Below are 14992 nucleotides of genomic sequence, written 5' to 3' on the forward strand. Positions count from 1 at the left end.
AATGTCCCCTTTGTTCTAGACCACCACACCATTATCTTCCTACCCAAAGCAAAGACCTGAGGCTGACCGAGGCGTCCCAGTTCACAAAGAAATCTAGGAGAAATGGCCTGGATGGCTCTTTTTGGTGTTTGGTGGTGGTTCAGTGACAGGATTCTTATCTGCTTAAGAAAGAGTTTGTGCTCAATTCCAAGCTAATGGCATTTAGAGAAAGAAAGGGAGGGAGAGACAGACAGAAAGACAAAGAGAGAGACGGAGAGAGATGGAGAGACAGAGACAGAGAGAGAAAGGGACAGAGAGAGACACAGAAACAGAAAGAAACAAAGACATATATTTAATGCTTAATATGTATATATTGCTTTCATTTCAAAATCTCCGATTCTGAATAAAACTCAAACATTTTGCGATGCTATGTTGAAAGGAGACAATTCTTTCTTGTCTTTTTTTTCTGTTTTAATTTCTCCTTTCGGAAATCTTTACATTCCCTCTCATTTTCCGTCCCACATGCGATATTTCTGCCGTGCCGGTGACATTGCTGCTCACGCAGATAGGGAAAAGAGACTGAGTGGATCGTTTGGTGGAGAAGAGAACAAAAGAGGGAGGAACCGGTGAAAACGTAAATATCGTCTTAAAGCGGAGTCAAGATTCACTTACCCCAGAAGCAGAGTGGCGCAGCGGAAGCGTGCTGGGCCCATAACCCAGAGGTCGATGGATCGAAACCATCCTCTGCTATACAAGTAATTTTCACACTTTTAAAAATTTGAAATTATTTGCATTTCACCATATTTTTAGAAGGCCTCTTAACAAGGAAAAGGAATTTTTAAAAATATATAAAATGAATAGAATTACCTAGTAAATATTACAATATAGACACAACTAGAAAGATACCTAGAGTTCCCTCCCCCTTATTTTGCAAAAGAGGAAGGTGAAGTCCCTTGTGCATTGTAGAAAGACAGATGTTGTGAAGACCATTGCCAGGGAAAGAAGCAGTAATGAGGGCAGAGCTGGAAATTCTTGTTCCCCTGGGGTTGAGGATGGGGAAGAACCTAGTAGCAACTTCCTAGTTTAACTCATGGTAGTCTTAGTAGGTATAAAACTCGCTTGTTTCCATGGTGTTGAAGGGTTTAAAATGCTGTCAGTATCTTCCTTTAAATTTTGTTACCCTGAGACAAAATCTTGGTTTCACTCCTTTATGCACGACTCAATTGGTAAATCCGAGTTGGGCTCAGTTGCTGGTAACTATGAAAAAGGAATTTTTTTGAAACCAGATTATATTTCTGCTTGTGGGGTATTGCAAATTTATCTAAATAATTTGGTGGAGAACCTTAGGCAGCAAAATCTGCAATTCCGTTTCTGGACCTAGGCTGCAGGGTTTCAAAGAATGGTTTAAACAAACCTCCGATTTTGACAAAAATTATTTTTTAACCTCAAAATACCTCAAACCTTAGATTACCTCTCAAAGACTTTGTCTCCCTCTCCTGCTGTATTTCCCATTCTCTCTTTTCTGCACCTTTCACTCAACTTCTGTTTTCTTTCTCTTTTTCACCTATTTCCTTCTCTCTTTCTTTGTCCCTTTCCCCACCTTCCTTCATTTCTCCCTTCTTCCCCTTTTTCCTCATTTGTCCATTTCTTCATTTCCCTTGACTATGAGATAAAACAGAAGTTTGTTTTCATTATTTTAATACATTAGCAGGGTTAAAATGGAGTACCTTACATGTAGCCAATGTGAGTGTTGGGTTCAGACCGTGGCTGAAAACCACATTAAACCTGTTATTTTATCAATACTTTATTCATTCTTATCCTGGTTTCTAGGTAAATCAAGGTATATAACTTGATATTTCCTCATTAATTACTAAAATTTCCATATCTCTTATTAATTAATCAATCAGCTCTGAGCCCCTATCCAGTTTATATTTGTTCAATAAACTTTACAAACCTCTCTTCCCATAAGTTTTTGCTAACCTCTCTCTTTATAAAACCTCCTAATCTCCTAGTCTTAAATAAAGATCAACATTATACTGGCTATGTAATTTCTTAAGAATGTAACAAGCAGTAAAACAAAGAATAATTATCCACAATAGATCATCTATAAGATAGATCAGAAATAGTCACCTCTAACCATCACTGTAACGGCTAATTCTACCTCAATTGTAGAACCACAGTCCCATTTAGTCCTCTTAGGATATCAATGAAGGTCTCTTCTCAAGGATTCTCTAGTTTATTTGCAAGATAAGCATTAAAACAGTTCTCTCTAAAAAAAAAAAAGTTCTTAGTTCTTAATCTCTGTCCTTACAGTCTCTCTTTGGCCATCACAGTTAAAACACACTCATCTCAGGATTCTGTTGTTGTTCAGGCATGTCTGACTCTTTGTGATCCCATTTGGTATTTTCTTGGCAAAGAAACTGGATCAGTTTGCCATTTCCTTTTCCAGATTGTTTTATTACAGATGAGGAAACTGAAGCAAACAAAATTAAGTGACTTGCTCAGGGTCACATGGCTAGCAAGTGTCTAAGGACAGGTTTGAATTCAGAAAGATGAGTCTTCCTTGACTGCAGGCCTCAAACTCTATCCACTGGTTCACCTAGCTACTGTCTCAAGATTCTATCCCCTCTTAAAGATACAGCAACAGTATCCATCATCTCTGTGGAAGAATGGCCATTGAATCTTCTGTTTCACACAAAGATATCTTTCTTTTATTCTCACTGATTTCCCCTCTGATGACAAACATGCTGAGTCCTTTCCTAACCTAACAAACACTCTTGCCTACACCCTGATTACACCTTTACAATCAACCTAAGACTTTTTTTTTAAAAGGCAATTGGGGTTAAGTGATTTGCCCAGGGTCACACAGCTAGCATCAAGTGTTTAGTCGGAGGCTGGATTTGAACTCAGGGTCCTCCTGACTTTAGAGACGGTGCTCTATCCACTTCACCACCTAGCTGCCCAACATAAGACTTTCTGAAGAGCAGTTTTTATTCCATACTTCTACTTACTCATCTACTTACTCTTCAGCCCTTTGCAATCTGGATTCTTCCCCCATAACTATATAGAAACTGCTCATTAATCACTAAACCCAGTGATATTTTTTCTGCACCTTCCTTCCTTGAGTTCTCTAATATTTGATGCAGTTCACCATTATTATTTTTATTCTTCTTTTGGCTTTCAGTACACAGCACTCTTCCTGTTTTTCCTATTTTGCTGTGTATGCTCTATCTTCCTCCCCATGTGATTCCTTTTCTTTTCCCTAGCATGTAATGTAAATATTACCTAGTTCTGTTGTTAGCTCTCTTTCTACAATTTCTACAATATCTCCTTAGTAATGTCAACTATTCCCATGGTTCCAGCTACCATCTCTTTGTTAATGAATTGCAGATCTTAATCAGGACCTCTCTCCCAAGTTTCAAACTCAAATTTTAGTAGTCTATTGGGTATTTCTACCTAGTGATTCCGTTGATAACTCAAATTCAATATATTCCAAATTGATCTTACCATCTTCCCCTGCTGTATTTCCAAATGACACCACCTTTCTTCTAGCTACCCAGGCCTCAGATCTTGGTGTTACCTTTGATTCCACCATTTCCAGTGAGATCTTACTAAGGAAGAAAACTGTAGAATCTTAAAAAGGGTGCTTCTGAAGGAGGTAAGAGATGGTAAAGGAATTTGGAGCCTGGATCACAGAAGTTGGGAAATGACATGGAGATATATTACTAAACTAGACTGTAGAAAATCACAAAACTATGTTGACTAGGGCCACTAGAAATTTATGTAACATTCTTAACTGGGTCCCTTATAGCAAGGCAATCCTATATTTCCCTAGTCAAGTCACTGTCTCACTCACCACAGCAGATTTTCCAACCTTTTTTACCTCCTCAAAATTCCCATGACTTCCTTTTCCCCCACCCTCTGTGATGAGAATTTCGCCTAATATTTCACTGAAGAAAAAAAAGAGAGACTATTTGCTAAGAGCTCCCTCTTCTCCCCTCCTCATTCTCCAGTAGATTTCACCCTCCATCATCCCACTAATCTTCAATTCCCCCTCCCTCCATACTGGCTGCTTCCCTGCCACCTACAAATACAACCACCACCCTCCACCCTCAAAAAAAAAATTCACTTGATCCATTTATAGTATTATAGTGTTAGCTATAGTCCTACAACTCTCCTCCCTTTCATTGCCAAACTCCTCAAGAAAGGGATCAGCTGGTGCCTCTTCTTCCTTTCTTCTTCTTCTATTCTTAATTCTTCTCATTCTGGGTTCAGATTTCATCATTCAACCAAAACAGCTCTCTTCAAACTGATCCCTCAATTGCCAAATTTAATGGACTTTTCTGAGTCCTCGTTCTTCTTGACCTCTTTGCATCCTTTGACACTAGTAATTGCTCTCTTCTTGATATCCTTTTCTGCATTTCACTGACACTACTCTTTTCACCTCCTATGTGTAACAAAAGTGTCTCCCAAGGTTCGATCCTGGGCCTTCTCTTCTCCCTCAATATTATCTCACTTGGTTATCTCATCTTCCCCTCCCACCCCAACCTCTCCCTTCTTCCTAATTTCCCTATTATTGTTGAGGGTACTATCACCTGCCAATCAGCCAGGTTGAAACCTAAATTGGTTATCATCCTGAACTCCTCACTACAAAGCCATCCACTCAGTTGCCAAGTAAAGTTGATTCTATCTTTGCAACATCTCCCATCTATATTCCCCTTTTCTCTTCTGACACTGCCACCATCTCGATACAGCCCCTCATCAACTCATGTCTAGATGATTGTAGTAGCTTTGTGGTTGGTTTCCTTGCCTCAAATCTCTCACCATGCTTGTCTATCCTTTGGAGGAAGACTCAGCTACCAAAGTGATATTTCCAAAGTGCATATCTGACAATATCATCCTTCTATTTATTCAATTAACTCCCGTGGCTCCCTAATACCTCCAGGAGAAAATATGACATCCTCTGTTTGGCTTTTAAAGCCCATTATAACCTGGTCCTTCCTACCTTTCCAGTCTTCTTATATCATATTCCCCTACACATACTCTATGATCTAGTGACATTTGTCTCCTTGCTGTTTACAAGGCACTCCTCTCCCAAATCTATGCATTCTTACCACATGTCCCTTATGCCTGGAATGCTCTCCCTACTCACTTCCACCTTTTAGTTTCCCTGGATTCCTTCAAGTGTGGATGTTATAAGTGCCCAATCTGCAAGAAAAACCACTGAGGCAGAGCTCTGAGCCAATAGCACTTTATTAAAGGGTTCATGGTCCCCTCTAATGAAGTAGACCTCATATCTTCCTCATGACCTGAGATGCCCCTGGTTCCCAGGATCTTGTTTTATGGGGTTTGATACCTAAATATGCAAAAGAGGCATGATAAAATACAGAATGTCATTGGTTAATATACCTTGTTCTTGAGAGACAAAAATGACATAGCAGACACATGGGGGGGGTATGGGGGCCACGGGTTGGGTGAAGCATGGAGCATTTCCACCAAGTGGTTGTAAGATGGTCAGCTGCTCATGTTGAACAAGAGAGTGTCCCAGAGGCACAAAAATAAGTTAGGAGACTTTCTCAAGAATGAAGGAATCCCACCCATGCTGGGTTTAGACATGTAATTCAAGTAAAACAGGATGGAGATTTCTTTGTCAGCATTCTTGCTGTTGCTCAAGTGAGGGGCATAACTGATAAACAAGTAAGGAACATTATATTAAAATCTGAGGTCCATTTTAAAGGCCTACTATAAGAATCTAGCTTATCTTATTATCCCTATATGACTTATGTAAAATATCAAACTGATGAATAATGATTGGAATAGAATAAGAGTTCAAATGAATCATTTCTCACACAAGACTCAGCTAACATCCTATCTTTTGCAAAAAGTCTTTCCCAGTCATCTTAATCTTAGTGCCTTCCCTGTGAGATTATTTCCAGTTTATCCAGTACAGACATATCCTGGCCTCCCAGAACAGCCATTTAATTGAGTTCTGGTATTCATTTTGTCCACTCACAACTCTACGAAGTCAATGATAAATGACCTTAACTGATTGCCCAATAATTAACATACTCCTACTTATTCCCTCCCCAGCACAGTGATTCTGCTCTCCCAATTGCCATTGTTCAAATTCTGTTCTTGATTCCCTCAGTGACCATTCCCTTATTCCTATCCCTCTCAATGTATTCTCCAACCCCAATATCTTATTCTTCCACTGTGGACTCTGGAACGAACACTCCATAGCTAACAAACAAGCTTTCACCTCAAACTTTTGCCCCTTTTTTTCTCCTTCTATCATCTTGCAGGCAACAAAATCTAGATCCCTCCTGATGACCTAGCTTCCTAGCCACTCTTTCCAGCACGGGTTCCACTTTTGCTCATACTTGTCATTCACTCATCATAGTAGAGGAGTTACTACCTGCATCCCTTTTCCACTTCTGTGTTCTCCCTCTAACATCATCACTTAATTATCTCTCTTCCTTTGAGATTCATTCAGTCTATTTTAATCACCCAACAAGATTCTGTGCTGTTTAAATTTTAAGGCAGTCTCCTTCCTCAATGAATTCCAGGACTGGCTGAATTTTTCTTTCTCTTCCCCAACTCCTATCTTCACATTGGAGGACTTCGACATACCTATCAACAATCCTTCAAACATATTAACCTCAAAGTTCCTCAACTTAATCATTTCCCAGGACCTACTTCTCTATCCCACCACTACTATCATTCAAACACGTTCTGCTTCGGTGTTCATGAATGCTGAAGTTCCTTTTCTGATCACAGTCTCTTGTCATTCCTTCTCTTCTGCTTTGCAACTCTGAAATCTGATCTTCATCCTCACCATGATGTCCAATCCCTCAATTCTCAGTTGTTTCCCAGGCCATTACCCCTACACTGTCTACACTTTCTTTCCTTCCCCATCTCAATTCCTAGATAAATCAATTTACCTATACACTGTCTTCTTCTCTTGAATCTCTTGCCCTTTTATCCTATCAAAGATCTGAGCTTTGCAAGTCTCAGCCTTGGACTACCCTCACTATCTAGTACTTTTGCTCTTCTAATCTGCTAAATGACATGGAAAAAAATCATGAAATTGTTATTACTGGATCGACTATAATTCTATGTTACATAATCTTAACTGGGCCCTCACTGGAGCAGGGCAATCCTTTTATACCTTCTTAATTGACTCACTATGGCACTCCTTCCAAGGACTTTTCCAAACCATTTCATCTTTCCTCAGATTTCCTCAACCTCCACTCCCTCAGCTGAGAACTTTGCCCCACATTTCATTGAAAATATTGAGAGCGTTTCCTGAGAATTCCCTCTTTTCCCCCTCTATCTTAACCTACATCACTCATGCATTCTGCTATGATCTTGTTCTTCACCCATGTCTCACATAAAATGGTGGTCTTTTTCCTTACCAAGACAAACCCCTCTACATGACCAAGTGATACCCTTCCACCTCATTTTCTCCAACTTGTCCCTTTTATCATCCCCATTCATATTCCCCATTTACTTATCTTTAATTTTTCTTTGTCTACTGGTTGCTTTTCGGTTGTTTATAACACACTCTTTTCTCCCCCATTCTCAAAAACAAAACAAAACAACAACAACAAACAAAAACCCCAAACCCTTACTTAATCCATTTATCCCTGCTAGCTATCACCCAACTCCTGGAGGTTATCTACAATTGCTGTTTCCATTTTCTTTCCTCTCATTCTCTTAATTCTTTGTAGCCTGGCTTTCATTCCCTTCATTAACTGAAACTTCCATCTCCAAAGATTTGGATAATCTCTTAATTAGCAAACCTAATGGTCGTTTTTCAATCTTCATTCTTCTTGATGTCTCTGCAGTCAATGACATTGTCAATCACCTGCTTGATATTGTCTTCTCTCTAGGTTTGTTGGTTTTTTTATTTTAGTTTTGGCTTTGTTTTTTTGTTTGTTTGTTTGTTTGTTTTACCAGTACTCATTCTCTTCCTACCTGGTTGAGAGCTTCTCAGGCTTCTTTGCTGGACCTTCATCCAGGTCAGATTTGTTAATCATAGGTGTCTCCCAAGGCTCTGTCTTGGCCATCTTCTGTAAAATAGGAATAATACAGCACCAGCCTCACAGGGTTGCTGTAAGAATCAAATGAGATACTATTTGTAAAAGGTGCTTGGCATATAGTAGTTGCTATATAAATACTTATTCCTTTCCCTTCTTCACCCTGAAACCATTGCCCAACTTGTCATGACCACTGTTCAACACTCACCTTCTTTTCTTAACCCCTTCTACACAGGCTCTTAAGTACAAGTGAAATGTTCAGGGTTTTATTCATGAGAAGTGTTTATCTATAAATTTAAGAGAATATTTAAGGTGCACACATTTTCTGGCTATGAAGCACTTCTTTGATGATGGAAATAAATAGCTGCCTGTGGGTTAAGCAGATCATGATTGCAGTTAGGAACATTATGAATTAAATGGATAAAAGTTGCAATTAGGGGCAAGAAACTCATAAATATTCTATAGGTCAAGAATGATGTGTGGTGGACAAGCAGCTAACTCTATATTTGGTTGAATTTTCACACATCCTGCTATTTTGGCCACATCCTGAAGATTTCAGCAAACTTCCCCTTTAAGCAACTTTAGTCAATTTAAGTACATGTATTGTGTGTGTGTGTGTGTGTGTGTGTGTTATATATATATATATACATATATGTATATATATGTATATATATATATGTAATGTATTGAGAGACAGAGAGAGAAAGAGTTATGAACAAAACCATTTCAGGGATATATCTCCTGCTTCTTTTTGTTCATTGCAAGGTGCTATCACAAGGGGTTGGACTGATCATCCTGGCATCCTGGTACCTCTTTCCTCAGGATCATTGCCTCATAAGCAGGTGCTTTTGGGCTCCAAGTCACTGTCCTATACCTGTACATACTTTGTAAGCTGAGTATGGTCTTTTTCTAGAAGGAGTCCTGTTAATTCCTCTTGTGAAAACCCTAGACATGAACAATATTTCAGTTTTGTTTTAGAGATTTTTCTCAGAGTTCTTCTTCTGGATTGGGGCAAAATGATGCAGAGAGAGGGAAGGAAATCTCTGTAGTCAGGGCAGGCCCAGGATGAATCCAAGCCCCACTAGCATATTGTAAACAGCACTTCATGGGAAGGGGGTCATGAAAAATTTCAGTATTTTTCTGATCTTTCTGATTTACAAGGGTCCCTACTTTTATAACACACATAGACACACAGACACACACACACACACAGGAAGAGAGAGAGAGAAAGAGAGAGAGAGAAAGAGAGAGAGAGAGAGAGAGCCTCCTTTTCCTTCACACTCTCAATTTTGCAATTTTCCAATAATAAAATATCTTTCCTCAGTTGACTTCCAAGTTCATAACATGCTCTACTATGAAGTGTTAAGCAGGGGGCCTTGCCCTCAATTTCTCCATAGCTTCTTTGCTCAAGACACTATTTTATATACTGATGTGGGCTTTTTGTAGGAATTTTTTTTATCTTTTCTCAAAAAATACTTATTATAGGACTTAGAATAAGAAGACTTAGATTTGAATTCCCAGTACCTAAATGGCTAGGAATTCTGTAACCTTCTGGTCCTTCCTGTTTCTTTTTTTTTTTTTAATTTATATGCAGGGGAAATAATATTCGTGCTACCTAACCCAAAGACTTCAATTAGGATAAAATAAAATGTATATAAAGTGTTTTATATTGTAACAGGTTCAGCACTACCAAAAAAATGCTGCATAAATATGAGCTGTTATTTTATCAGATAAGATGGCTTGTACAACGTGATATTCCAGCTTCCCTAATGTGACCAGTGAGTGGGAAAGTATAAATGAAAAATGAGCATTTAAAAGAATAGCCTGAGAAGCTATGTCATTAGGAGCAAACCAAATCTCAGTGGCAGAAAAAGATGGAGAGAGCAAGAAAGGAAAAGGTTTAAGATGAAAGCTTGTCACCTGAGGAGCATGCATTCCAGAGATCACAGTGGGTGGGGTAGATAGCTTTAGAGTAGAATGTTGGGGAAGGGGGGAGATTGAATTGAGGGGGGTGGGATTAAAGGACTGGTCAGTGAGGGACCACAAACAGAGTCATAAACAACAGTAGCTGAGGGATCAGAATCACTGGGAGGGAGAGGTCATGATAAGGTGCAAGTATGTTAATCATTGAGGAATATGCTCAAGTTGTTTATTACTCTCCATAAGCATTTGGCCTAGGGATAGAATTGACTCAGGGGTCTAGGAAGCTGTGTGTTGGGGGTCTGGAGGGAAGGAAGTGAAAGAAAGTGAAAGAAACATGGAATCCTAAGTGGCCAGAGAGGGTCCCTGGAACATGATGAAATTCCTGCTTGAGGCAGGTGAGGCAACTTCTGTTGCATATGATGTCTCTTAGGTTAAGAAATGTCCTATTCTCTAGGACTGGGGAAACACTAAATATTCAAGGCTCTGGCTTTTCTTCGCCAGGCAGTAAAATTTTCTCTGTAGCATGATGCGTAATATATGTGTCCACCACAAACAGGACTCCCATCACCAGATAGAAAAAGCCCTGGAACCAAATTAGAGATAATAGGTACAGAAGAGATCTCAGATTAGATAAGATTTTACCCCAATTGGCTAAAGACTCCTGAAGATAGGAACATTTTAAAAATAAGAAGCAGAGTGGAGAGCTGGAATGCTAGTGGCTATTTAGTAGTCACCTATATGATTTAGGTTTTGGAGACAGCAAGAAAAAATCTGTACTTAAGGGGCAAAAAAGTTTCCTCCCCACTGTCTTTTTCAGAATTTCCTTTAATAAGACATAGAGACTTTTATTCCACAATGGAGTCAATGCTATATAATACAGTTGAAGTCACTCCTGGGAGAGATAATACTGTTAATTCAGTCAGATGAAAACGATTGCTAGATCCCTGCCCCTCTCCCCAACTTTTTTTTTTTTAAGCAAATTTGTAATAGTGTAACACGGCATGACAAAGGGCATTGGTTACTTTAGGATATCCAAGTAAATAAATGGAGTTACTCTGTGTTGTGTTTTGTGGTCAAATCTATTAGAAACAAGATTTTGGAAGACAAAGTTAGAAAATAAAAAACAAAAATTCAAACAGCTGTTTGGAAGACAATTGTCTGACAGGACCCTTCTCTCTCAGAGAGTGTCCCAGTTTGACACAAGGAGTCTGTATCTTACTTATTTTTGTGGAAGTCTTTATGAGAAGCCCTAGAAATTATCTTGTACTCTAAAATGTGCATTAAGTTACAACTTAGGAACAGAGTGTTCATTAACAAAAAAAAAATAAAAGAGATCAAAGTTACATTTGATAATGGTAAATCATAACAGTCAGAATCTCATAGGTTCAAGGACTTCCAGGACAAGATAAAGGCATAGTCAAGCAATAGTAGTTTTATAAGAATAAACAAAATTCAGTCATAGGTATATAAAAGATTAGTGGCTACAGTTGTCTTACAGTGTATTCTAGAATTTGCACAGAATCTATTTTGTTTTGATTACCAACCAGGAGCTTATAAATGTAGAGGAGTAGTAAAACTTAACCTCAACTTTATGCATTAAGGCATGTAGAATTAATTTAATTTTTTAATACAATTTTAATTTTTATTAGTGTATTAATCACGAATAAATTTCTTTATAAATTTGAAACTCTACTATTTTGTTCCATCAGGGAAAGAAGAAAATTGAAGGGAGCATCTAAGACAGGCTTCCTTACTTTATAACTACACCAGGACCTAACCTTGATTAGCACTACAATGAATAGCTTCTTCCAATTGTATCCCAACTCTGCTTCCTACCACCTGTATGATTTTGGATAGCTCATTATACCATAGATGGAAAATAGTACTGGATTTAATGTCAAGTGTATGTATTTAAATCATACTTCTTTTGCTTGTGAACTTGGACAAGGCTATACAAGCCTCATTTTCCTCATTTGAGGAAGGATAAAATGAAGGGGGATGGATTAGCCACATGTCAAATATGTCTGCCATGTCTGCCATGCTTACTACACTCTGTGGTATTTAAAAATTTGAGAGACATGATTTTATTAACAATGCCAGAATTTCAATAAAGGGATGGTCATTTGGCCATCTCTGTCTTGGACCAAAGACAATTATGACAGCAGGCTCATGGTTTATAGACCCATTGGAAAAGAGGTGTTCCCATGGGTGGCAATCAACTCTGACTGGTTAATAATTAATGAGAGAATGACTATTACAATGAGGTGCTAGACCTGAACTTTGATTATGTCCTTTACTCCCAAGTTACACACACACACACACACACACACACACACACCCCATTTAGGCAATCTATTCAAAGAATTTATCCCCATCCAAACCTGAGTAGAGCATAATGACTTCCTCACCTGGATGGGGTCTGTATAGAGGAGGAGAGATTGAAGTCTTGAAATAACAATAAAAGGGGGAAATGTGAATCTCCCCAAATCATTGGTTATTAATAATAATTTCTCTCAACTACCAAATGTAGTTCAAAGTAACTTAAAATATAAATTGGGAAATATTTAACAAAATAAGTAAAAATACAATAAAATATGGATAACATCTCATTTTAAAACTGAGGGTATACAGCCTACAGGGATCTTATCTATGGTTCAGTGGCCTCCATTGCTATTTGTGTTTGATACCACTGGGTTAGAAAATCTTTAAGATCCAACCCTACTCTGGGGCCTGTGGTCTATTTTTTAAATGGCCCTGAGTATGGATGGAGAGTAATAAAGAAGAGAAGGACAGAGACAGAAAGGGCTGTAAGATGGTCCTTCATTTGTTCATTTCATGAGACTGAGTTTCTGCTACCTTGTAGCCTCACTCATAAACCATGTCCTTTATTCATAGCATGAACGACTCAGGGGAAATGAGATTTTTTTTTATTTCGGTTACCAACAATTTGTTAATGCTTTGGTATTGTCATTACTGCTGCGACTCAGTGGTAAGATATGCAGAAAAGAAAAGCAGATTTTGGAAATGAACTAGTAAGTTATTAAGTATCTGAGGCTGGGTTTAAACTCAGGTGTTCCCAATTCCAGGTTAAGTGCCACCTAACTGTCTAATTATGCAAGGCTAACATTAGTTCCCTTTTTCACAAGGTTACTAAAGTGATAAATCAAGGGAAGTGTAGACAGAGTTTAACTACATTTTCACAAAACGTTTAACAGGGTTTGTCCTTCTCTCTTGTGGAGAAGGTGTACAGAGGAGGTACAACTAAGTTAGGGGTTCTTAACCTGCATCTGTGGATAGATTTCAGGAAGTCTGTGAACTTGGATAGGAAGAATACTTTGATAATTGCATTTCAACATAATTCATTTCCTTTGCAATCCCATGTATTTTATTTTACATCTTTAAAAACATTATTCTGAGAGAGACCTATAGACCACTAGATTGCCAAAGGTGCCCATCATAATAATAATTAAAAGAGTTAAGAACTACTATTAGATGGATTCAAAATTGGTTGAATAACTGGTCCAAAAAGTAGTCACTAATGGTTCCATTTTGACTTGGAAGGTCTCCATTGGAATTCCTCAAGTATCTGTAGTTGGCCCTGTACTTATTAACATTTTGGTTAATGATTTAGATAAAGGGATATATGGCGTGCTTTACATATGACACCATGCTGGGAAGGATAAGTGAACCACCAGATGACAGTAAGTTTTCAAAAAGATCTTAACAGGTTTTTTTCCCAATAAGTTATTATTGATGTCTTTTGTTTTTTTACATCACCATGTTTTCCCCTGGTATCCCTTTCCCAGCCCCTCTGAAAGAGCCATCATATAATGAAGAACATTTTTAAAGACAAAAAGAGGAAAAAATCATTACAACTGTTCAACACATCAGCTTATAATGCCAGCATGTAAAAGACACTGAGGTCCTTTCTGGGGCTGAACTGCCAAGCATTCAAATTCTACTGTAGACAGCACAACTCCAGTGGGCTGGCCACTTTGTTCAAATGCCAAATCTACATTTTCCCTAACAACCGTTTTACAGAGAACTCACACAAAGCAAATGCTCATATGGAGGTCAAAAGAAAGAATACAACAACATTTTCAAGGTCTCTCCAAAGAACTTTGGAATTGATTGTGAAATGTGGGAGACACAGGACTGCCCAGCATGGCATACCCATACCAAAAAAGGTGCTCTGCTCCATGAACAAAGCAGAATTGCAGTAACTAAAAAGAAACATGAGATGAGCAAATGTAGAGATATTTCCACTTCGAATGTTCATATGGACTATTTGTGCCCCACCTGTGGTAGATTCTTCCGAGCTTGCATTGGTCACTTGCATTCAGACACACTGTACCTTGACCCCAACATATGATGTCATTTTGATCCTCTTTGAACACAGAGGACAACAATCATTAAGTAACTTTTATGTGCCAGCCACTCTACTAAGCACTAATGATACAAAGAAAGGTTAAAAAAAAAAACAGTCCTTGCTTTCTAGTTTTAATAGTTTTTCCCCAATTACGTGTAAAAAAACATTTTTTAACATTCATTTTTTAAAATTCTGAGTTCCAAATTCTCTCACTCCCTTCCTCCTCTCCTTCCATCACTGAGAAGGTAAACAAATTTGATATAGGTTATAAATGTGCAGTCATACAAAAAGATATTTTCATGTCAGACATGTTGTAAAAGAAAATGCAGGCAAAAAATAAAACTAAGAAAAATAGGGTGAATGGCCAAAGGATATGAACAGGCGGTTTCCCATGAAGAAATCATAACGATTTACACTTATATTAAAAAGTGCTCTAAATCATTATTGGTTAGAGAAATGCAAGTTAAAACAACCTTGAAATAGCATATTACACCTATCAGACTGGCTAAATGATTGAAGGGGAAAGTGAAAAAACGTTAGAGAGAATGTACAAAAATTGGGACACTAATTCACTGTTGATGGAATTGTGATCTGATCTAACCATTCTGGAGAGCCAATTTGGAATTGTGCCCAAAGAGTTAATAAACTACCTATACCCTTTGACCCAGAAATACTACTGCTA

The 14992-nt window shown here is 38.2% G+C and overlaps 1 non-coding gene across 1 annotated transcript; it reads left to right on the plus strand.

Moving 5' to 3' along the window:
• The first annotated feature begins 657 nt into the window (after positions 1 to 657).
• TRNAM-CAU lies at positions 658 to 729 on the plus strand. The gene has a single exon. It is a non-coding gene; the product is annotated as a tRNA-Met (tRNA).
• Positions 730 to 14992: the final 14263 nt, after the last annotated feature.

Source organism: Vombatus ursinus, unplaced genomic scaffold (assembly GCF_900497805.2).
Source record: "Vombatus ursinus unplaced genomic scaffold, bare-nosed wombat genome assembly UNPS02014768.1, whole genome shotgun sequence".
Taxonomy (NCBI): domain Eukaryota; kingdom Metazoa; phylum Chordata; class Mammalia; order Diprotodontia; family Vombatidae; genus Vombatus; species Vombatus ursinus.